At 43.1% G+C, this 25,963-nt stretch overlaps 1 long non-coding RNA gene across 6 annotated transcripts in view; it reads right to left on the reverse strand.

The window, feature by feature from the left end:
- Nucleotides 1-926: 926 nt before the first annotated feature.
- The window catches only part of LOC128119006 (uncharacterized), a 29,896-nt gene continuing 4,859 nt past the window's right edge, over nucleotides 927-25,963 (reverse strand). For 2 of the 6 annotated variants that reach the window (XR_008221412.1, XR_008221414.1), the window contains exons 3-9: nucleotides 24,593-24,823; nucleotides 23,626-23,711; nucleotides 13,802-13,917; nucleotides 7,645-7,809; nucleotides 5,525-5,753; nucleotides 4,588-4,707; nucleotides 927-3,268 (exon numbers count right to left, since the gene is read on the reverse strand). This is a non-coding gene — a long non-coding RNA (uncharacterized LOC128119006). The remainder of the gene's footprint in view (nucleotides 3,269-4,587; nucleotides 4,708-5,524; nucleotides 5,754-7,644; nucleotides 7,810-13,801; nucleotides 13,918-23,625; nucleotides 23,712-24,592; nucleotides 24,824-25,963) is intronic. The other 4 variants (XR_008221417.1, XR_008221416.1, XR_008221413.1 and 1 more) reach the window with 4 other exon arrangements.

A 25,963-nucleotide genomic window follows, 5' to 3' on the forward strand; every position in this document is an offset into this window, starting at 1 on the left:
CTCCTACCGTTGACACCTACTTTCAAATCCACTGGATCCAAGGCTTCTGAAGTGACCAGCCCCAGCCTGCTTTCAGGCTGATCACTTAACCGGCTGCAGCATCTTAAGACATTTTCCCAAGGTCCGTCCTTGGCTCTTCTTTCCTTCTCAGACTTTCAGAAGTTAGCCGGCTCTCCCATGTTTGCTCCATTGACATACAACCCCCCAAAAAATAAGCCATGAGAAGCCCACCAGAATTTCTTGCTAGAGAAATTCTGTGTAACAAGATGGCTGGCGAGGTTATATTGCTCCATGAAAGCTGCAATTTCCCTCAATTGATTTCCTAAAGATAACTCACTGTTGGCGTGCAGTGGAAGCTAATTTAACAAGAAAGATGAGTCTCTCCAGAACACCTTGATTGGCAATTGTGATAAATTCCTATAATTACTATTGACTCGGGGGTGGGGGTGGGGGTGGGGGGTCATTTGTTAAGAGGCTACTGAAATGACAGGTCAGTGATGACTTTACAGAGGAAACGGAATACCACAGGCTGTTCTGTTCTTCACAAAAGAAATTTGCAGGGGGCCGGGGGAGAGCTAAAATGGTTACAGATATTTCAAATCTCATAGACATCCCCATCTCTTCTCTGCAAGTCCATGCCTATTGAAACTTCTCATAAGAACCATAACTCGTGGAGACTTGGTTGCTCTCCTGACAAAGATGTAGACTTGGGTCTAGGTCAGAGAGATTAACAAACTCTTGGTATTTATGTTTTAAAAAATGGGGAAGTTGGAGAGATGGCTCAGAGGTTGAGAGCACCCACTGCTCTTCCAGAGGACCTGGGTTCAATTCCCAGCACCCACATGGCAGTTCACAACTGTTATAACTCCAAGATCTGACACCCTCATACAGACATACATGCAGGCAAAACACCAATGCACATAAAATAAAAGTAAATAAATTTTTTAATGGGTAATGTAATTGTCTAAGTCAATTAGAATGTACCCAATATATGTTCTTCGTCTGCTAATATGATTTACAGAAAGTTAAAGAAATAGGAAAATATCTACATATGGTTTTATGTGTAAAGGCTAGCATGCAAAATTACATGTGCATTATTATATTAGTCAGTTTTCCATTACTTTAACAAAACATTGGATACATAACTTAAGAATGAGAAAGATTTGATTATGGAGGCTTCAGTCCATGATCCAATGATTGCTTTGGAGCCCAGGGTGAGGCTGCATCTCATCACAGAATTGTGTAACAAATCATTCACTGCACAGCCAGAGCATAACGAAAGAGAAGAGGGTTCCACACTATGGTATGCCCTAATTTCTTCGCACCAGCCCCACCTCTTGAAGGTTCCACTGTCTCCCAATAGCACCACATTAGGAGCAGGCCTTTAACCCCTGAGCATTTAGATGTTTTAAATCCACAAAGGAGAGCAAATCTGATCTCCAGTATACAATAAAGTATGCATAAGAACAGGAGGCAGGGTTGGGAATTTAGCTCAGTGGTAGAGCACTTGCCTGGCAAGCACAAGGCCCTGGGTTCGATCCTCAGCTCAAAAAAAAAAAAAAAACCAGCAGGCAAGGGTGTCCCCAGTTATTAACAGCCATCGTTCAAAGTCTGAATGGTGAGGTGAATGAAACCAGAGGAAAAGGGAAGAAGTTTGACTATTCAAAAAGTCCAAGCTCATAATAAGGGCGTACCCCTTGATGCCAATTTGGGATAACTTACATGTGAGGGTCAAAGAACAGACTAGCCCTATTATAAGTAAACATTGTCCTTTCCCACTCACTTCCTGCTTGTGGCTCTACTTCCTAGTGTCTCACAACTCAGGGAAATCTACTGACAGAAAGCGTAGACTTTTGTAGAAATGTGTTGGACAGATGTCATGTATTAATCGCTCTGATCAAATTTTATAATAAAGCCATTAGTATCCCTAAGTGTTAGTTTGCCATTGTCTTAGTCACTGTTCTATCGCTGGGAAGAGACACCGTGACCAAGGCAACTCTTATGAAAGAAAGCATTTAACTGGGGGCTGGCTTACAGTTTCAGAGGCTTAGTCCATGGTCATCACAGCAGGAAACATGGTGGCCGGCATGGCACTGAGCAGTAGCTGAGAACTACATCCTGGTCCACAAGCTGAGAGACAATTGACACTGGGCCTGGTTTAGGCTTCTAAAACCTCAAAACCCACCCACAGTGACACATTTCCTCCAACAGGGCCACGCCTCTAATCCTGTCGAAAGAGTTCCATGCCTTGGTGACTAGGCATTCAAATATATAAGCCTATGGGGGCCATTCTTATTCAAACCACCACAGCCATCAATCAACTCAGACAACTCATCCAACAATTCTGGGAGCTGCACTAGGATTCTCATGCTTCTGGGTAAGGAAGCTAGGCCTCTAAGATGTGGGGTGGCTTGCAGGAGGTCTTGGAACATAATAATTACTTAAATCTGAGTCCTTTATTTTCTAAGATCAAGACTCCTCCTACAGTTCCATGATCATTGTAAACATTTACAGACTGGAGTAGGGGCGTTTCCCCGTATTAATATTTTTTCTTCCATTTAAAAACTCTACTAGGTATGGTAGCACAAGTCTATGATCTCAGCAAGCAGGAGTCAGAGGCAGGGGAATCATGAATATGAGGACAGCCTGGGCCATATAGTGAATTTCAGAGTGGCCTAGAGCATATACTGAGACCTTATCTCAAAAACCAAAAAAGTAGAAAATAATAGAATAAAAACTGCCTATCAAAACTTTCCTTCTTAGAGGCTTTGCCAAACACACACACACATACACACACACACACACACACACACACACACACACACACACACACACACACATTATAGTTGTTAGGAACATAATTGAAAAAATAAGTAAGCATATCCCTTTCCATGCTGGCTCAGCAAACAGGGTTTTAGTGTGCTATATGTCTCAATACAATTTTACTTAACTACAAACTGAATTTATCACATGTTTCAATGACATAAGGAATGTATCTTTGTTTCTCTTGGCCAAGTTTCTTTCTTAGTTATAGGGAGGGGCAGTAGGGTTGTGTAGGTTTTTAATGTTTGGGGGGTTGTAGTTTTTGTTTGGGGCAGGGGTTTGTGGTGATGGAAGAAGAATTACTTGGTTCACACTCTGCAATGAGTAATTCATTTGCTTAGGCTGGATAACAGTCCCCTGAGAGTGGAGAAGAGCTTAGAAGGCAAGAGGGCTTCATAGAGGCCAAGGTCTGGATGCTTCTTTCTTGCAGATTTTTAATTTTTGCCTGAAGGTTAAAAAAAAAAAAACAAAGCAGATTAGAGTTTGACACCCAGACCTATCCAGCATATACTCTGGACATAGGCTTGAAGACCTCCCTGAAGTGCCCAGGTCGTGCAGCACAGAGCACTCGGCGTGTGCCACCCCATCGCCTACCGTAAGGACAGAGTGGTTACCCGCTTCAGCATGAGGGGGAGAAGTGGGCAAGGGAACCGCCTAGGAAGAGACCTGCAGCAGGCCTTGCTGCGGGATAGAGGAACAAGATCGGGTCCTTCTCAGGCCAGCAGGAGGCTCAAGAAGCTAGGCTAGAAAGGGCTCATCCAGAAGGACCAGAAACCTGCGGCAGAAGATGGGCAGCCCCTGGGTCAGAAGAGTTGAGAATGGGAACAGGTGGATGGGGCAGGATTCTGGTGTGGGTCCTTTTGCATATATAGAAGCAGGTGTTCCCTGGGGAGCTGGCTGGAAGGAGCCAAGCAGTGGCCTGTAGGTCTTCTAGGGTCTGAGGGGAAGCTGATACCACATCTCAGCAGCAAAGGCAGGGCCTGGCAATTGCAGAAGAGCTGTAAAGAGGACATCAGCCTTCTGGATAAGAGGAGACTATGGGCATAGAAGCTGCCCCACTGAAGATCTCAGAGCACAGCACGCAGTAGTGGCTGGACCTGACTGTCATCTACTGCAGCCTGTGGCCACTGCGTTCAACTGCAAGTGAGTCAACCTGGGCCTCTGTGCCAACTGTAGGCTACCACCACTGTATAAACCCTCTATTTTTAATGTTTAATTATGGCAAAGATGCTATCCAAAAAAAAAAAAAAAAAACACCCTCTCAGTCATTTCCAATGCACAGCTGAGTGTTCAATATATTCACATGGATCCATGAGAATTTTCCAGAGTCTATTCAAGCAAGCACAACAGAAACCCTACCCTGTAAACAGCTTCCCCCACCCCCTCCCACTAAGCCCTGCTAGTCACCATTCTGCTTTCTGTTCCTGTGAATCTGACTACCCGAGAGACCCCATCTAAGTGGAATCGTGTACAATTTGCATAATGAGAAAATAAGACATTTCAAATATATGAATGCTGCTTTGTATCAGCTTTTAGAGAATACTATGTCTGGCACTCAGAGGAATATAACTCCCATCTCCCCCAAACGGCTGGCTATGGGAAGAACTCAACATCATTATTTCACCAAATTTTCCATCAGGATGAAGACCACATGAAAATTAAGATACAGTGGCTAACTCTCAAGGATCTCAGAGTTCAAAGATTTATATGTTCCGTGCCTAACTAGGAACGCAGTTTAAAAAAAAAATAAAAATAAAACCTTACCAAATATTGGTCATCTAATAAAACATTAACTTCTTCACCTGAAAATGGACAGTGCAGATACAGCCAACACAACGAATATTTCCAGAGTGCATCTCGCCAAGATTTACCACGAATATTCATCTGAAAATATAATTAAAAGATTTATTTCACTGCAGGCAAGAACTCAGCAAATCCCTGTTTCTGTTTTCGAAAAAGCCACTCAGGCGCTTTCCACACGGCTACGGTCTTTGCCTGTACTAGAGGCGCGCTGGAAATGTAAAGTGATTGTAATAGCAGTAAGAATAGCCTTTCTCTCCCTAATGAAATTCTGAAACGCAACAGACCCCTCTAATACAAACAAGCATGTCTGCCTTGGTGCATTCACCACACAGTTGCAGCCAACCATGGCTAAGTAGGATTGTGATGGTAACACTGCCGCCTGCTGTTCGAAAGTGGAATCGCGTACCTCTGAGGCAAAGAATTTTTTTAAAAAAATCAATTGCCTTGACAAATCGGTGCTGCCCTGTTTGGATAAATAGATCTATTATCCTAGAAACGCTGTGTATTATTTTAATATGTCCCTCTTCTACCTAGCCAAATTCATGGATTGTTTCACCAAACTTGTCCTATTAACAATTTCACTCCCTTACCCAGTTAACTGGGCATTAGTTACTTTTCTCCTTGCATTGATAAACTATATGACAAATTTGTTTAGGTTCACTGTTTGTCTTAGTTAGAGTTAATATCGCTGGGATGAAACACCATGACTGAATGCAAGCTGGGGAGGAAAGGGTTTATTTGGCTTACACTTCCACATTGGAGTCCAGCACGGAAGGAAGCCAGGAACTCAAACAGGAACCTGGACACAGGAGCTGATGCCGAGGCCAGGCTGCTCTCCATGACACCTTTGTGCCTTCATACTACCATCCCACCTAGGTGGCTTTTCCACATTACCAACCTTGGCTGCCTGTGCAAGGTCCGGCCTTGGCTGCCTCTGGAACACGGCTGTGTGTGCTGACTCTGATGAAACGCTGACCAGGAGATTTTACCTCAGGGATTCTAGTCTCTTCTTCATTACTGGTGATTTCTTAGCTCCAGCTGAGCACCATCTATTGTCCCAGTAATGCAAAGGTTTCACTCCAATGGCATTGGACTCTTGTTAATCACAGCTGACTCTCCAGGCCCAGCTGACCAGAACAACAGAATCTTAATTCAAAAATAGCAAATGGCCCCATAGAGTCTAAACTCCCCTCAGAAACTTCATAGTCTGGGTCTCTGCATTGCCCTCAATATTCTTCTCTTCAAAGCTCCAACAGAACAGTTCACTGAGCTGTCAACACTCAATGGCTTTTCTAGCCCAAAGTCCCAAAGTCCCTCCACAATCTTCCCTAAAATATGGTCAGGTCTATCACAGGAAAACTCGACTATGCTGGTACCAATTTCTCTCCTAGTTAGGGTTACTATTGCTGTGATGAAACACCATGACCAAAAACAACTTGAGCAGGAAAGGGTTTATTTGGCTTACACTTCCACACCATAGTCCATCACTGGAGGAAGTCAGGACGGGAACTCAAGCAAGGCAGGAACCTGGAGGCAGGAGCTGATGTAGATGCCATGGAGGGGTGCTGCTACTGGCTTACTCCTCATGGCTAGCTCAGCCTGCTTTCTTATAGAACACAGGCCCATCAGCCCAGAAGTGGCACCATCCACAAGGGGCTGGACTTTCCCCTCATGAATCATTCATTAAGAAAATGCCTTATGGGGTTGGGGATTTAGCTCAGTGGTACAGTGCTTGCCAAGACCCTGAGTTCGGTCCTCAGCTCTGAAAAAAAAAAAAAAAAAAAAAAAAAAAAAAAAAAAAAAACCACTAAATGCCTTACAATCTTGCCTACAGCCTGATCTTATGGAAGCATTTTCTCAATGGAGGCTTCTCCTCCCTGGTGACACAAACTGTCCAGTACACTGAAGTGAATACAGTCCATCAAGGCGGAAGGAAGGGCGGGAAGGGTAAGGCAGTTGCTATATTGACCCAGTCAGGAAATGGACAGGAATTCTGGTCCTGTATTCATTTTCTCATTTGCCTTCTCATCCTCTCTTCTCATTCAGGATGTGACTCTGGCAGTGGAATGGGGCATCTATATTCAGAGTGGAGCTTCCCAATGCAGTTAAAACAGCCCTTTAGGCTTCATTTAAGAACAAAGCACATGGGGCTGGAGGGAAGGCTTAGCAGTTGAGAGCACTAACTGCTCATCCAGAGTGCCTGGGTTCAATTCCCGGCACCCACATGGCAGCTCACACCTGTCTGTAACTCCAGTTCCAGGACTTCTGATACCCTCACACAGGCATACATGCAGGCAAAACACCAATGAACATAAAATAAAAATAAATAGATAGATAGATAGATAGATGATAGATAAAAAGAATAGAGTATCCAAAATAGAAACACAAAGAGAAGTGTGGATAGGACTTATGGTATATAAAGTCTATAATGAGTGGACTATTTATCTCATGGTCCAATTCTTGGGGACTCTTCCATTAGTTCACCCCTCCAGATATACGCAGAGGATTGCCAGATGATGCCAAATCCTGTCAAGATTAGCCATCATATAAGCAACTTGGCTTGCAGTTTTCTCTCATTTCATTTATTTAAGATGAATTATTTAGGGGTCGGTCACTATCTGCAGTGTCTGATTTGATAAGACAGCCAGTCCCTGAGACACTGAGTACAAACTCCTTTTTCTTCTTCAGGACACACAAATGTGTGTGAATCACTTATCACCTCTCCAATGTGTGCAAGTGAGTATGCCTACATACACACACACACACACACACACACACACACACACACACCCCTCTACATATGTAAAGCCACTCACAAGGACAGAAAAGTCCCCCTCCTATAAATGTAAAACCTAAGCCTCTCCAGACACCAAAAAAAAAAAAAAAAAAAAAAGTGTGGGGGGAGGGAGAGGAAGCAGCGACAGACCGTAGGTTCTTCCATGAAGTCTGCGGTCACTTCACACACATAGAGCTCAAGTAACCAGAGGATGAACTTTAGGGCAAACCTAGAGTACTCACGGCATGACACATCAGATGAGCAGGTTCATCATCCTGGGTTAATGTTCTATAACCTTTTCTCAGAGGTTCCTTGTTGAGAGGAGACTGGCCCTATATATCATAGAGGTCTTGTCTGAAAGGTGTCCAGTTGAGTTGAAGCAGCTCACATAGGAAAAGAAATCCAAACTGTAGTAGAGAGTCAGGTAACAGGATCTGTTATTAGATGATATTTCCCTGCAGCTACATCAGAGATCTAAAAATGGTAGCTTTTATCAAAACCATGCCATGGCAAGCGATTCAGCATCCATGTCCCTAAGTTTACAGACACATTACCAATCTGTAAGCACTTAATATCTTCCCTGGCAAACCCCTGTCTTCTCACCAACTTGATATATATAAAGACAGGGTTCATAAAAGGTTCATTTTGTGGTAAATAAACAAAATTGTGCTCTCTGAGCATGCATATCCCCTGTGTGCAGAAACACTCAAGACAGCCATGCAAGGCGGCGCACATTTGTGATGCCAGCCAGCACTTGGAGGCTGAGACAAGAAGGCTCCAAGCTTGAGACCAGCCTGTGGTCAGAACACGGACTGGAGACTCAAACATTAACATTAGCACATGAAATAAGACAGTTTTCAGAGGAAGACTAGAAGCCGTTTCTCATCGAGGCTTCGTTGAAGAACAGAGTATGCAAAATACAAACACAAGGGGGACCTGGGATAGTGCATGTGGTACATAAAGGGCCTATAATGAATGGACGATATATTTTGTGGCCCAATGCTTGAGAACTCTTCCCTTAGCTCACTAGCCCACCCTCATGTTTAGGAGTATTTTTCTTTTGTTAATAGGCTGTCTTTGTTTCTATTTCTAACCATGCAGTCCTGATGCAATCCTTTGCCCTGGGACACAAGAACCTGAATCAATTGCCCTCTCAACTCAGATCTATGGCCCAGCAACAAGTATGTTTGCTCTGTCCCTTTTCTTTATCCCTGTGGGTGCCAGCCTAAAGCCTATGCATGCTTCCTCAACACTTGGGGCTTCCTCACTGTTACCCTGACCTCCACATCTAACTTAAAAAACATGGTGTTTTTATCCATCTTCCCCCTGACTGCTGCCAGGATTGTTCACTTCTCTACAATGTTGGTTTTCTCACAAACTAATAAAACTATCCCTGAGCAAGTCTGTTTTTAATTTTTTTTTTAAGTAATAAGACTAAGAACCCAAAAGGAGATCTGGTTTTCTCTAGTAACACGAGCGTGGTGGTTGTATAAAATGCCCCCCATAGGCCAATAGGGAGTGGTACTATTAGGAGGTATGGCCTTGTTGGAGGAAGTGTGTCACTGTGGGGGTGGGCTTTGAGGTCTCATATGCTCAAGCTATGCCCAGTATGGCTCACAGTCTCTTCCTGCTGCCTGCAGATCAAGATGTAGAACTCTCAGCTTCTCCAGCACCATGTCTGCCTGCATGCTACCATGCTTCCCACCATGATGATAGTGACCTCTGAACTGTAAACCAGCCTCCATTAAATGTTTTCCTTTATAAGAGTTGCTGTAGCCAGGCGGTGGTGATGCACACCTTTAATCCCAGCATTTGGGAGGCAGAGCCAGGTGGATCTCTGTGGGTTCAAGACCAGCCTAGTCCACAGAGTGAGATCCATGACAGGCACCAAAACTACACAGAGAAATCCTATCTCAAAAAAAAAAAGAGTTGCTATGGTCATGGTGTCTCTTCACAGCAATAGAAACTCTAACTAAGACATCAGTAACACCTCCACTATACAACAGTAACACCTAGACTGCACACCAGTAACACCTAGACTGCACACCAGTAGTAACACCTAGACTGCACAGCAATAACACCTAGACTTCATAGTAAGACCCCACCTGAAAAACACCAACCAAAAAAAAAATGTGAAGACATACTTAGAAGAGCAGCTGTATGAACACAAAACATGTTCAGTCTGAAGTGTAGACGTGGGAATAACCACTAGCATTCCTCACTCACTAGTCCACTTTCTTTGGTAGTGTAGTGGGTACAGTGTGCATGGGGAAATAATTTCAATGTGTGCTATGAATCGTTTGTGTGTATTTCATGTAGGGAAGGAACACCAGAGAAAGTCTGTATGCAAAGCAGTCAGATCTGGTGTGGTAATGTCCTTCCTGAGTTCCTGTCCAGCAGGGTGTAAAGTTCAAGCATCACGGGTCACAATCCTATGTCATTGGTCGTCCAGAGGAGCCAGAGCTCAATGACAACCTGCAGAGGAGCCTTGATTGGAAAGCACAACTGAACCCAGTGGTTACGAAAGTTAATTAGCAACTGAATGAAAACACTGGAAGAGAGTGGCGGGCTACTGGAGAACTTGAGAAGATGAAGTGTTCCCCCAGACGGTCCGTCTTGTTCACACTCATAGACTTTAGTGAACCTTCATGTGCAACCTGCCATAACATTGAAGTGAAATGTGCACTTGTTCTGAATCTTGTCAGTCTAAAGCTGTGTTTCTGTCTAAGAACGTTTACCAGGACTGGCAAACCACTTTCCTGTAATATTGAAAGATTTATTTTCATAGGCCCAAGGATTGACTTCTGGTTTGGTAGTGCCTGTTGTAGGACATGGCATTTATTACAGTATTTCTGTAATAAACCAAGCTGTTTAGGAAAGCTGTTTTTATCACAGACACTTGCTTTGACCTCCAACCTTGCGACAACAAGGTCAGTTTCTGTGATGTTACAGACTTGGTATTAGCTAGCTGGCATCCCCTAGCACTCAGAACTTGTCAACCTTCCATCCCCAAGGACAAGGATATCCTTGTGTTCAAAAACATGGAATGTGAACATGCGTGTTTGCAATACAGTGGTGGGCCCAAGTGCCCATTGTGACTACTTTATTTCAACCAACACATAATTTAAAATTCTATCCATATTGATACATATAGCCCTCAATCCATCATATCTATGTAGCCTTCGCTTCTAAATACCATGCAGTGCTTGTTACATCCTTGACATTTAACCAACCTGTTTATACTGTAATGCACACTCAAATTATCCTCAACTCCCACCTGTTCTAGTTACCAGTTTATTGCCTTTCAGCTCCAAATTTACCCCGCACTGCCTACTCTATAAAAATAAATCTGGGCCCTTTTAAATATTTTCGTTTTACCAGTTGACACAATGTTAAAACTCTAGAGTCAGATGGAAAAACAGCTGAGGAAGGAGGCATTTCTTTCCCTGAGCTCTGGTTTGATATACTTCATTATGCTTCTGTAGAGACAGCTACACCACAGCAGCCAGGAGCAGCCAGAGACCACAACTTCTCCCAAGACTACTCTGTTGCGACTGGGAAGCTTTGCAGCAAAGTCCCTCACGGCTTCCTTAGCTCCTGGTTCCTGACGGGCACAACAGCTGGGTGTAGCTAGAGTTTTCCTGCCTGGCCCACAGTCAGGGCAAATCTCTCTCACCTGCCAGTCCCAAGCCGCTCAAACCCGATCAAGTAAACACAGAGACTTATATTGGTTACAAACTGTATGGCCGTGGCAGGCTTCTTGCTAACTGTTCTTACAGCTTAAATTAATCCATTTCCATTAATCTATACCTTGCCACATGGCTCGTGGCTTACCGGCATCTTTACATGCTGTTTGTCATCATGGCGGCTGACTCAGCCTTCCTTCCCCTTGACAACAACTTGTAACCAACCCCCTAGACAATGAAAATTATCCCAGACCCAAAACCCATTAAAAAGACCAAAAAACCACCCGCCCCACAGCTGGGACTACCCACAGGTTGTCTCTAGCACTTGTCCTTCATGCAGAGTGTCCTGTGGCAGTGTCTAAGGAGACACACCCCCATGAACAGCTTTCCCTAACACCCGAGAGCACAGATTTTTGGCAGGGTACACAGACATGATACCACACACACTTGTCTGCCATTGATACCCCTCTCCAAAAAAGTCAGCATGTGAGACTTGGGGATTGTAGGGCTTGCCTATGGTTTCTCTGTCTCAGAACTTGTGGCGTGACAATTCCCTATACCTGCCATGCCAATATTCTTCTGTGTCCTTGATTTCCAGTCACCAAGAGCACATTTCTCTAATGCCCTCTAATGTCTTTGTATCCAAATTTTCTGTTCAAATTTGTACTTGGTTTGTCTTTTTCTAGTTGGACTTTGATTAATGTACCATCTCCCCAAACAATATAGCCCAAATATCCCCATTTTATGGACTTGAAATTGGGGGATATATCTTCCCCCAAATAGGCTTGCTAGGTCCCAGGGTTACTATGTGATTTAACCAACTACTTCTTGAGTACTCTACTAAGAAAGAACTCCTGTCAATGAGAACTGGTATTTGACTCCTAAATAACCATCAACGCTTGAACTCCCAGACTCCACTTTTTCCTCTTCTAATAATGGGTGCATAATAGTCTTTTTTAATTAATTAATTTATTTTATGTGTATGGGTGTTTTGCCTGCATGTATGTTTGGATACCATATGTGTGCCTGGTACCCAAAGATGCCAGAAGAGGGTATCAGATCCTCAGGGATTGGAGTTACAGACGGTTGTGAGGCACAGTGTGGGTGCTGCAGATCTAACCCAAGTATTCTGGAAGAGCAGCCAGTTCTCTTAACCACTGAGCTGTCTCTCCAAACCCATGGTAGTTACATCTCAGTCACGTGTCTCTGTTCTTATACTTGCTGGCTTTTCAAAATCTCACTCCCTACAAACTGCCTTTTCCTATCTTTCCCCATTCCTTTTATTGGCATTTCTAGTGTTCATTTGTCAATTTTCATAGGTTTGAAAATATTCCATTGTAGATTTTAGATATTTCAAATATCTTTTCCCAATTTTTGCCTCATTCTTCAAGCTCTGTCCATGATACTCTTTAATGAAAATAAATCCCCAGTTTGTTCTCTCAATTCTAAGATCACAAAATATCTTGCCACATGTCTTTCACTGACACGGTTTTAGTTTTTAGCCAGGTCCTTACTCAAAATATACTGATTATGGTGCTTGAAGTGGTCCAGATTTTTTTCCTCCCAATTAGTAAGCCAAAAATAAATATTTTTTTAAAAAAAGAAGAAAAATATTCTGTCAGCTTTTGGAAGGAACCAAAAAGTAGTTTAAAACATTATAGTCTAAAATAAAAAAGAATTGTCAATGCCAAGAACTAGAAGAGAAGGATAAATTCCTAGATGCACACAGCCTGCCAAGGCTAACCCATGAAGAAACAGGAAGTCTAAACATACTTAGAACTCACATAGAAGTTGAATCACAAACCTACAATGAAAGAGCATAAGACAGATAATATCATTGTTAAATTATACTAAACATTTAGAGAAAAATTATGTCAACCAATTAAAAAAATTAAAATCAGCGTTACCTAAATCCTGAAGTCAGATGCAATAACAACAAAAAAAAGTTATAGGCTATGTCTTTAGTTAGGGTTCCTATTGCTGAAAAGAGACACCATGACCACAGCAACTCTTACAAAGTAAAGCATTTAATTGGTGCTAACTTATAGGTTCAAAGATTAGTCCATTATCATCATTGTGGGACATGGCAGCATGCAGGCACACATACATGGTATTGGAGAAGGAGCCAAGAGTCCGGATTAGCAGGCAGCAGGAAGAGAGAATGAGCCACTGGGCGTGGCTTGAACTTCTGAAATATCAGTGCCCACCCTCAATGACACACTTCCTTCAAATGGGCCAAACCTGTTCCAACAAGGCCACATACCCCAATCCTTTCAAATAATGCCACTCCCTATGAGCCTTTGAGGGCCATTTTCATTCAAACTACTACAGACCAACATTCCAAGTGAACATTTTTGTGTATGAAACTCCTCCACAAAATACTAACAAATCAAACGTAACAACACACAAAAGTCTTAGTTACACCATGACAATACGAGATTTATCCTGAATGGTTGGTTCAACATAACAAAATCAATTAATGTGATAAAACACATTCATAGGTTAAAGAAAAAAAATCACATGAGCTTCTCAGCAGATGCAGAAGAAACATCTTGCAATCTTCAACAAGATTTCAAGATGCAAATCAGGACCAGAAGGAAACCATCCCAGCATGGGAAAGACCATACCTGCAAAGCCACCACTGATAGCGTACTCAATGGTGAGAAAACAAAATCTTTACCTCCCAGATCAGGAACCAAACAAGGATACTCACTTTTCTAAATTTTATCCAAAATGGTACCAGACGTCCTAACCAGAAAAATGAGAAGCTTGGAATATCCCTCAGTGACACACACATCCCTGGCATATGCAAGACCACGGTTTTGATCCCTACATGGGAAATAAATGAATTAATATGGACTTTTTTTTTTTTTTTAGAGAAACTGAAAAGTCTAACATTCATAAGGGGGAGCAAAACACATGCTGGAAGTATCACACTTCCTGGTTCTAAAAATAATTGCAAAGCTATAACCATTAAAACAATGTAGTATTACCCAAAGACAGACCTGGACCAATGCTACAGAATGGAGAACCTAAAAGCACATTGTGCATATTTGACCACTAACAAAGGTTTCAAAAACATACAAAGCTAGATAAACTCTTCCATAAATGGGACAAGGGAAACGGGGTGTGGTGGGGGGCAAGGAGGAAAGAGGAAAGAGAGAGGTAAGGAAGGGAAGAGAGGGAGGGAAAGGAAAAAGAAAGATTTATCAATTGATTGACTGATTGATTACTAATGAAGTTGGTCAACTGGCTAGAATTAGCTTGTATGTTCACAGTAACTCACTGGATGAAGGAATACTAGGGCCATGGTTAGTTCAGTAACAAGTCATTGTTCCAATACTAGTTGAGTCCAAGATTTATGTAGGAGATCCAGAAATAAGAGCTGTTTTCAGTGTTGATTTGTTTCTACTGAAATTAGATATAGGAAGTTGTTGCACTACAGTTGTGGCAGGTCACACATGCAGCCTAAGGACACAGCTAGCATTGAGATAGACAGAAACAGATTCCTAATGTCTGAACCTAAAGCCAGCTTCCCCCTGGGGTTTTTTTCTGTTTCTCCTATTTGTACTCAATTTGTGGTTTTGTTTTTGTTTTTGTTTTTCCTTAATGGGTTTCATGTTATCTATAATATGATTTTCCACTTAGAAGTAAATTATATGACCTACAGGTATGGCTCAGTGATAGAGAGCTTGCTTATTATGTATAAAGACCCAGGTTCAACACCCCGCCCCAGTTACAAAAGACACACACACACACACACACACACACACACACACACACACACACACGCACACGCACACGCACAGGCACACACACCACAGAGAGAGAGAGAGAGAGAGAGAGAGAGAGAGAGAGAGAGAGAGAGAACACAAATTAGAGGCTTTACCAACCTTCCATTCAAACATACTTCACATTGATTAGAAAGGTACAGCAAGAAGGAAGGAATCAGCCCTCCCTTGACATGAATGTTGACCTACAGGATAAGGCTACCCCATTCCCCCATCGCTCAAGGCCAATCAATCCGTAAGAGCATTTCCTTGGACTTGAATTTGAAAGGATCAAAGCATACCACTACAGAGAAAGGCTAAGAACTCATTTTTACAGTTTTTCTTGGTTTTTAAACTCTCTCACTTTCCTCTTCTCTCTCTTCTTTCCCTTGTTTGAAATTAGTGAAAAGAGCTCCTGCCAAGAGGGACCCTAAATAAAAGGAAACAGAAAAGGCAAAGAGGGAAATCAAAGAGAGAAATTTAGTGCAAGCAGCAAAGGCCTCATTAGCTTCACAACAAAGACGGGCTCGATTTCTTTCTTATTGACATTAAGGAGTGTGATGGGAATCTGACATAAAAGTCTTGCGAATCTGCTCCTCTTCCTGGGGTCTCAGGGTCCTGGCAGCTGCTTGCAAATTGTTTCCTTCCAATAAAGGTCATCTTTCTTGATTGGTTTTCATTCCTTTCTGTGTCCAACCAATCAAGGGCTGGCCAAGCAGATGGCTGAAGCTAGTCTGGACTGTCCAGGTCAACAGCTGCAGTCTGACCCTGGAACTTGTCTGTCCTGTCCATCACAGAGCTTTCTTTCTGCCGGACCTTTTGAAACAAAAAATGAGAGAAGAAAAGGAAAAGAAACCACAGGGGCCCGTGGATACTTCTTGAGTGAATAAACTGTACCCAGCACTATGTGAAGGGCTGAGGTTGAATGAAAGAAATGTCACTCGAGGATCAAATAAAAACAACTTGTACAATTTAAAAACCTATCATCATTGACAGGACAAAGATTCCAACTCCCATCTTTATGTATGAAATTCTCTGTTCCACCATCATGGCTTAGATGGAAAAGAAGGGGAAAAAAAGAGAAATGGAACAAAGAGAAGAAAGAAGAAGGTAGAGAGGAAGAACTGAGTGTGAGCTTTTCTTATATGTTGAAAGCACTAAAGCCACCTCCTCCACTTTATCCTACTTTATACTTACAGCACTTGTAAAATTAAACCATCTCTCTTCCCCCTCAAGTACACCAGCGGCATATGTGGGTATTGATCTTACGATAAAGACCTGACTTTATGTTCCATTCCTACATTTCTTAAAATTTTAGAACCGTTCTTGCAAATGTGACTTAATCATCCCAAAACTGATACTTAACAGAATTCACTTCATTCTGGACGTGCATCACTAACTCGAGAAACGTCCTAAGAGCCAAGCATTCTATTCGGTCTTAGACACATGCAAAGACAATTAGGACTTGGTCCATTCCCTCCAGGAGCTTGAGGCTACCGAGGAAAACGGGCAGAGAAACAAAGATAATGAAGCAGTGTGTTTACTGCCATTTAGTTTAGAAGTCTGTACAGGTTGCCAGTAGAGCACAGAGGGAGAGAAATTAGTCTAAACTGACTAAAGACGTTGCAAAGTATTTCTTGGAAGAAGTCATGTAAGAATTGAGTCCAGATGAAATGGGTAGGGGAATAGAAAAAGCCTTCCAGGCAGAGGGAACGCCGAACCCTGCAACCTGGAGACAGCATACTGTGTGCCCGGAAATTCAGCATGAGAATGTGGTTTCAGTAGCTCTTGTTTCTAGGAAACCATCAAGGGCTCAAGGGCTGGGGGTACAGAACAGTTAGAGGCTTCAGATGTATTTTTGGAAGATACAGAATACCATTGAAGTTGTGAATCAAAGGAAAAGCAAGATCAGATTTGCAACTGACAAAGATCGCTTCGTGATCACTCGCTGAAGACTTGGTTGGCCTCAAGGAAGCCGCATCTGAAAGCAAGCAGGGTTTGGGGATGGGATCCGCTAAGCCCTTCCTGTTCGTTCTACAGTGTCTTTCTATACGAAGGTGACATGAGGCACAAGGGCAGAGTAGAAAGACTGATAATTCGAGCAAGCTCTCTGTAGTGGTCACATGTGTCACTATGATCAAAACACCTGACGTAAACCAGGAGGGAAGAAGGGCTTATTGGATCACAGTTTCCAGGGCTTCTGTCCACTGTGATGGGGAAGGCATGGTGGAACAGCTCATGTCACAGCAGACAAGGGACAGAAAAGACACGGGAGAGAGCCAGGACAAGATACAGCCTTCAAGAACTCTCTCCCAGCAACCCATCTCCTCCAACTAGGATCTGCCACCTACATTTCATCACATTCCCATATTGTCATTACATTATGAATCCACCAAACAATTAGCCCGTGGATTAGGTCAGAGCCCTCAGGAACCAAATACTTCACAAAAGCCTATCAGCTGGCCAACAAGTCATCAGTAGCTGAGTCCATGGGTGACATTCCCTATTCAAACTACCGTACCCCGCCCCCTTGTTGATCTCAAACTCCTAAGATTTGATTTTATAATTTGCCATGTGGCTTTAATAACAGTACCTTTGGGGTGGGGTATAGCCCAGTGGTACAGTGCTCACCCAGGACCTGGGTTAAATACCCAGGATCATGACAACCACAAAAACAAAGCAGTACCCATTCAAGAGTTGTAGTGAGCTGAAAATGAGAAATATGCAGGCAAAGCATCTGGTACAGTGACACATTGTAAAATCTCAGTGAATGTTTAAATATCGTTTTCATATGGCGTGGTTCAATGAGGGAGATTTTGAACAAGAGGGAGAAAGATATGAAGAGTGAGAAAATAGGTCTGAAGATGGCCCCCCATGTCTGACTCCGGGGTCAAGGAGAGGAGATGTGGTGGTTGTAGCGGTTGCCGATTGTCAATAATGCATTGTTCATCCTCCCTTCCACCTTCTGCCTTGGGACGAGAATAAGGACATCTTCCAGGAATGTTCATATCCCAGGCAGCACCAGCTGACCTGTCTCATGTCCTCAGTCCTGCTGCCTAGAGTCCAGAACAGAGGCAGAATGCCTGGCAGCTACCGTAAACCACGAGGTGAACTGAGGACGGACACAGTGCATGACGGTGTTGTAGAGGATGGTAGAAGTGGCCTGCGTGCTTGGTAACCAAGAGGCCACCCACCCGGTTTTGTTTGCCTAGCTCAGAATTTTGTTTATGTCACAGTAGAACATCTATCTGAATTTGATGTTTATGGTGATATTTTATTTGTACTGAAATGTGATTTTATTTGTATGTTAATAAATAAAGTTGCCTGGGGGTCAGAGCTAATAGCAAGCCATAGCAGAAGCCAGGGCAGTGGTGGCGCACGCCCTTAATCCCATGACAGGCAGATCTCTGTGTGTTCAAGGATACAGCCAGCATGGAGACACATGCCTTTAATCTCAATACCAGCCATAGAAGACCTGGAGGTCTGTATAGACAGGCAGTGATGAGGAGGTCATGTGGCTGGGTTTACAACCAATGAGAAGGCAGAACAGAAAGTCAATAAAAAGACAGATACACAGGAAGTAGGTCTCTTGCTGAGGGGAAGGACGGCAGCGGCAGGAAGGGTAAGAAGAAGGGTTTTAAGTCTCAGCTCTCAGCTACTGCTCTGACCTCTTGGGCTTTGAACTCTGCATTTGGCTCTGTGTTTCTTATTTAATAAGACGGTTACATCTACAGATGTTATTTGAGGTTCAGTGTTGTTCATTTATAATCTTAAATAATGCAAGGTGGACGGTGTTCACAAAAAGGCAGCAGCACAAGCTAATTCGGTGGTGAAGGTCGGGGGGAGAATGTCTTCACTGTGGTGAGGTAGTAATGCCCGTGCCAGCAGCTACTCACCCGGGCCACTGAGGAATCAGGATCACAAGTTCCAGGCCAGCCCAGAATATATAAGGAGTTTCTGTTAAAAAGTAATAATAATAATAAAATCTGTGGGTTAAACTAGAGAACACAACAGTTACAGGAACAATGGATCAAGTCTCAAAGGGGTTTGTAGGGGCCACCTGATGTGTGCCACTCTGACAGAAGGATTATTTTAACAAGGACAACAGAAGATCACCAAGGCAGGAAGAATTTCTTGCCCCTCCTTTTCCATACAAAAAGCTGGACACGCATTTCCTTCATATGGTACCCTCCTCCCCTACCAGGGGGGAGGGACAACTATGGTCATAGATGGACAGTTGGCATCAAGGTAAGGCTACATGATTCAACCTGCTCTGATAACCCTTATCTTCCTTCAGTTTCTTCGATGTTTTCTAGTTGCTTCTCCACAACTTATTGTCCTTCAAAGCCAAAGCCTATCCTTTAAAAAAAAAAGTGTATATTACAAAGTAAACAAATAAATGATTTAAAAGGTATATAAAATTAAGCAATTAAAAATGGCATATAAGCCTCCAAGTCTAACCACTCTGAGATATGCTTCTTTTCTGCAAACTCCTGTGAACATAAATATTAATGAAACTTGTAAGTGGGGCCTGTGAGACACTCAGTAGGCAAAGGTGCTTGCTGCCAAGTCTGATACCCTGTGTTTGACCCCTGGATCCACATGGTGGAAGGAGAGAACTCTTAAAAGTTGTCTTCTGACCTCACACACACACACACACACACTGTGGCTGGCATGCACATGTGTGTACACATACACACAAATATAATAAAGAAATTATTTTTTAAAATGATATGTGGTCCAGTGTGATGGTTTCCATCTCTTGAAAAAACATGATAGAAGAAGAGAACAGATTCCTGCAGGTTGTCCTCTAACCTCTGCGAGCCCACCATGGCATCCCCCAATACACAGAAAATAGTTGTGTCATTTGTAATTATGTGCTTCATCTCTTCTTCACGTCTTTTGTCTATTGAATTCATCGGGACCCTAGCATAGACTCTAAGGATATGGAGGGAATTTTCCTGCAAAGTAACTTCCTCTATGTAATAAGAAGAATCACAAGGAAGAGGACAGACACAAAGCTGAAGGGGAATGCAGAGGGGGAGTGGATCTAGGAGGAGTTACAGGGAGGACTTAGGGTGATTATGATCAAAATACCTTGTAAGAAATTCTTAAGGAATGAATAAAGATAGTTTCAGGTGTTTTGTTTTTTTTTTTAAAAAACAAGTTCGGTGAAGAAGGGAACGATATATGAAAGAGAAGATAGAAGACTGGGGATGGCAGAAATCTCAGTGACAAAAAGAAAAGGGGCAAGAAGAGGGACAGGGAACAGGAGAGCATGACATCGTGGAACTCAAAGGAGACAAGAGTTGCAGGAAGTCGCATCGAAGGGGACAGAGGTTGGCTAGGCAGGAATGGTAGCCATTTGATTTGACTCCAAACTGTAATGGAGGCTGACAGCTGGCATGTAGCTCCATGCTACAGCATTTCCCATCATGTGAGGGGCCGGTTCAATCCCAAGCATCACATTAATAACAATTAATAATAACAGATATGTGGTGGTTTGAATAAGAGTAGCCCCTAGAGGCTTGTATATTTGAATGCTTGGGGAATGGCACTATTTTGAAGGATTAGGAGGTGTGGCCTTGTTGGAGTAGGTAAGTGTGTCACTGGGGGAAGGGGGGCCTTTGGGGTTTCAGAAGCCCAAGCCAGGCCCAGTGTTTCTCTCTTTCTGGGGCCTACAGATCCAGATGTAGGAGTCTCAGCTCTTTCTCCAGTACCGTGTCTGCCTGCACGCCACCATACTTCCTGCTATGAGGACAATGAACTAAACCTCTGAAACTGTAAACCTCTGAAACTATACACAAGCCTCAATTAAATGTTTTCCGTTGTAAGAGGTGCCGTGGTCATGGTGTCTCTTCATAGCAATAGAACATTGACTAAGACAAGCTACATCTATAATCCTAGTAGTTTTCAGTAGCAATGGAGGGGAAAGCTCAAAGCGATCAGTAAGAGCAACTGGGCAGAAGGAAGCAGGCTAGTGGCTCGCTGCTGTTCACTCAACACATCACTACAAACTTTCAGGCTTAGAACACACACGCTGGATGTCCTACAGTTCTGTAGTTAGGAAACCCAGCACCTGCTTTGGTCCCTCCAAGCTCGCACCTAGACAGTCCATGGAAGCATCCTGTCTACCCAGCTGTTCATTGAATTCTGATCCATGTGGCTGATGGGCACAGATCCCTATCTCCTTGCTGACTGCCATCCAGGGGTTGTTTTGAGCATCTAGAAGCTACATGCAAACCTTCACGGCCTGGAATGGCACATTAGCTGTTTTGGTTTTTCAGTGCTGGGATCAAACCCATAGTTTCACACATGAAAGGCATTCTACCACTAAGCTTTATCCTGAGCCCAGGTCCAGACTTTTCTGATTCACTTCTGTTATTGCCTTTTTCTGGTATTTTTTTAAGGGTTCAATTGATCATGATGAACTAGTCAAATAATTCAACACAATCTCCCTGTGTTAAATTCTGATGATTAAGTGCCTCAATTCCACCTGCAAATTCCTTCACAGTAGTATCCATGCTAGTGTTTGACTGAGACACTAGGAAACAGGAATCTTAGAGCTGATGCCCTCTAAGGCTCCCACCATGAATAGTAAATAATAATAATAATAATAATAATAATAAAAATATATGGTGTAGTCAGAAGTTTTTCTGTGTTCCGTCCAGTCCACAGCTGCTCAGACAAATACACAGAGGCTTTTATTAATTAAAACTGCTCAGTCATTAGCTCATGCTTACTACTGACTAGCTCTTACACTTAAACCCAGCCCATTTCTGTTAATCTATATGTCGCCACATTTTCTGTGGCTTTATTTGTGTGCCATTACATGCTGCTCCCTGGACGGCAGGCTGGTGTCTCCTGACTCAGCCTTCCTCTTCCCAGAATTCTCCTTGTCTGCTTATCCTGCCTATACTTCCTGCCTTGCTACTGGCCAATCAGTGTTTTATTAAACCAGTGTACAAAAGCATTATCCCACAGCAATAAGGTATATCAATTTTTTTTTTCAAGGCAGGGTTTCTCTGTGTAGTTTTTGGTGCCTGTCCTGGATCTCGCTCTGTGTAGACCAGGCTGGCCTCAAACTCACAGAGATCTGCCTGGTTCTGCCTCCCAAGTGCTGGGATTAAAGGTGTGTGCCACTGCCGCCTGGCAGGGTATACCAATTCTTTCAAGAAACAGTCTTAAATGTTCAAGAAACATCCAGAAGGTGTGTTATCAAGGAAGAGTTATCTGTTTGTTGTTCTACATACAAAATGGGAAAGACTTAGGGGCTATGTGCATACTCAGAAGGGAAATCCAATAAAGGAGAAACAGATTGAAAATGGGAGGAGTGAAAAAGGATTTGGTCACCTCTGTAGCAGTAAACAGAAGTAAGACCCAGGTCCCAAGTAGTAGCAACTGAGTTTCTTCTCTTACAAGAAGAAAGGAAGAAAGATGTCAACGTGGGAGGTGGTGTGCAAAAAAAGTAGCAGAGACAAATTTGAGTGGACATTGCCTTTCAATAGATGCCATTGTTTCTTTTTCTTTTTCTTTTTTTTTTTTTTTTTTTTTTTGGTTTTTCGAGACAGGGTTTCTCTGAGTAGCTTTGCGCCTTTCTTGGGACTCACTTGGTAGCCCAGGCTGGCCTCGAACTCACAGAGATCCGCCTGGCTCTGCCTCCCGAGTGCTGGGATTAAAGGTGTGCGCCACCACCGCCCGGCTAGATGCCATTGTTTCTGAGGCAGGACCTCCAACTGCTGGCCCTGGAAGAGCATCATAAGCAACGCCAGAGAACTCACTCAAGACTTGGTCCACGGCACCATCCCAGATCTGCTGAGTATAGTAAAGCCCAGCACTGTGTTTAACAGAACTGTCCTTGGGTGATTTTCACACCTGCCATGGTGTCAGGATCACTCTTAGGGAATACACCAGATCATTGGCTAAGACTGTAGATGACAGGTAGATGATGTGAGGAGATGGGAAGGTTTGAAAGAACTATAAGAAGGAAGAGATTGTTTGGGAGCCAGTGGAAGGACACCCTAAGGAGGCTACATCCAGATCCCCCAAGGAACTCCACTCCAGCTCTGGATACTAGCATGGCATCAGGGGGCCCACTTTTGACAAAAACCAGAGGCGCATAATTGAGCATAGTGGTGATTACTCAGCTATACTCAGCTATAAACAGAAGAACAAAAACGGCTGGTGATGGTCTGGAGAGATAGCTCAGAGGTTAAGAGCATTGGTTGTTCTTCCAGAGGTTCTGAGTTCAATTCCCAGCAACCACATGGTGGCTCACAACCATCCGAAATGAGATCTGGTGCCCTCTTCTGGCCTTCAGGCAAACATGCAGGCAGAACACTATATATAAATAAATAAATCTTTAAAAAGAAAAAGAAAAAAAGAAATGGCTGGTGACAGGTGGCATCATGACAAGGGGAAGAACACTGATTTTAGAGTCAACAGGTTCGTTTCACAGCTCTGCTACTTCTAGCTCAGGGAAAACTATTTAAGCTCTCTAATTCCATTCCCTCAGGATGGATAGAGGTGTGGTGGCCCCACCCATGTAAAACAATGCCTGCCACGGACTCTGATACTCCAGCATAAACTATTTATTCTATTGTAATAATAAATGAACCACTACTATTATTAACCCGTATTTCTCCAATTCTGCTAGGGTAGGCTTTACAAGTCATCTTACACAGGGACCCAAGTTGACAGAGGTGCTCAAAGATGAAGCATGCCTTCTGCTTGTGTCCGTAGGAGAGAGCAAGGTGAATGCACTTACAACCATGACATTCAAAGCTTCTGCATGCTGCATGTTCGTCATAGCCACCTGTGCTCCACTGTCCAACTCAAGTCACAGATCCAAAGCTAGCAAACCAAGATAAGGAAAAAAATGATACGGACAAAGAACATATTCCATTATGTAATACATAATACAATGACCCTGAATAATTCCAAATGAGATATGCTAGGTTGTTGGGGATGGAGATATAATTTAAAAGCAAGAGTCAAGGGACATTCTGAAGCCAACAATCTCTGACAAAGATGAAAGAGGCTTTTGCAAAACACTGGACTTTTAATTACCTTTGCAATGCCCACACATCTGTTATCTCTACTTACAATGGTCACTTTTCATTTGCCAGGACTGCCATGACAAAGTACCACATACTGGGCAACTTCAACCACAGAAGAACTATCTCATAGACCTGGAGGCTAAAAGTCTAAGAAGATAAATAGTCTGGCTGCTCTGAAGGGCCTGGGAGGTGTTCTCTGGGATCACTTCTAGGCCTCTTCACAATCCCATGACATTCTTCTTGTGCACATATGTGTCCCAAACATTAACTTTATACACAAGTACCAATAATATGATGTTAGAACCCACCCTGCTTCAGTATGACTACATCTAATTGCATTGGCAACGACTCTGTTTCCAAATGAGGTCACATTGGGAAATAGATACAGGGACACTTTAGTTAGCTTGACATAATGACAAATACTCAAGTAATTGGATTTAGTTTTCCTTCATTATAATAAAATACCTGATACAAAAAAAATGATAAGTGGGAAAGATCTATTTGGGCTCACTGTTTCAGAGGTCTCAATCCAAGATTGGCCAGTTCCATTGCTTTGGACTTGATTTGAAACAGAATATCACAGTGGTAGGAGAGTATGGCAGAAGAGGCTGCTCACCTCATGGCAGCCAGGAAGCAAAGAACGGAAACATGTTAGTAACCAAGGATATGCTATACCTTCCAGGGCCAGCCTTGGATGAAGCACTTCTCCCACTAGGCTGGATCTCCTGGAGTCTCTGCCACCTCCCGATGATGCCATCAGAGTATGAATTCATCAGTGGGTTGATCTGCTGATAAAGCCCTCATGATCCAATCACCTTCCAAAGGTTTCACGTCTGAACACTGCCACGATGGGGACCACCAGCTTCTGGTGACCTTCCAGATCCAGAGTGTAACACAAACCAGTTTCTAAAGAGAAAAGCATTGTTTTGACTCACAGTTTAGAGGTTTCAGTTCGTAATCAGTTAGGCCTGCAGAAAGATGGTTGATCATTTTGTGAGCATGTGGTCCAAACATAAAAAACAGAGGAAGAAGAGGTGCTGTGGGCTGGAGGGATGACTTAGTAAATGGTAAAGGATGTGAGTTGGGATCCCCATACCCACATAAAAAGCCAGGCATACCTGTGCGCACCTCTAACCCCAGCATTTGAGAGGCAGAGACAGGAGGATCTCTGGAGCTCAGTGTCCAGGCAACCTGCACAACTGATGAGCTCCAAATTCAGTGAGAGACTCTGTCTCAAAAACATAAAGTGGACAGCCAGGTGGTGGTGGCACACTTGGCCAGCACTCAGGAGGCAAAGGCAGGTGGATCTCTGTGAGTTCCAGGCCAGCCTGGTCTACAAAGCGAGTTCCAGGCCAGCCACAATTGTTATATAGAGAAACCCTGTCTCCAAAAATCAAAAAATAAAAGATAAATAAATAAGTGGAAGGTCAGCAAAATGATTGCGTGTGTAAAAGATGGGTAAAAAAAAAAAAAAATGACCAGCTTCATTTGCCCCACGTGATGGAAGGAGAAAGTCAGCTCTCAAAGCTGTCCTCTGACCTCTACACACACACACCATGGAACCCATTCAAACATACATGTGAGTAAATCAATAAATGTAAAAACATTGTTTAAACAAGTTGGAGAGGAAAACACTCAACATCCAACATTGACCTCCACCTACCACATGTATGTGCATGCATACATACCATCCATACATATAAACACACACCGGAACACACACACTTCCACAGAAGATGCTGGAAGTCTATAACCTCCTTCAATGGTATTCCCTTTATGACCTAAGGTCCTTTTTTTGGTCCTAAGGACCAAAAGCGAAGCCTCCACTATTGAAAGTTCTAATACTTCTCAATAACACCACCACCCTGGGGACCAAGGTTTTAGTATATGTGCCTTTGGGGGATATTTAAGATACAACTATAGCAGGAAACAGTTCAACTCACAGAGTCAACAATAAAAACCTTTAATATGTCCTGCTTGTTTTTAGGAATAATCAAAGAATTATAAAGTAGCAGGGGACTCAGGATTACAGCAACCTTTCTTAGA

This window comes from Peromyscus californicus, unplaced genomic scaffold, assembly GCF_007827085.1.
Source record: "Peromyscus californicus insignis strain IS unplaced genomic scaffold, ASM782708v3 Scaffold_23__1_contigs__length_62951481, whole genome shotgun sequence".
Lineage (NCBI taxonomy): Eukaryota > Metazoa > Chordata > Mammalia > Rodentia > Cricetidae > Peromyscus > Peromyscus californicus.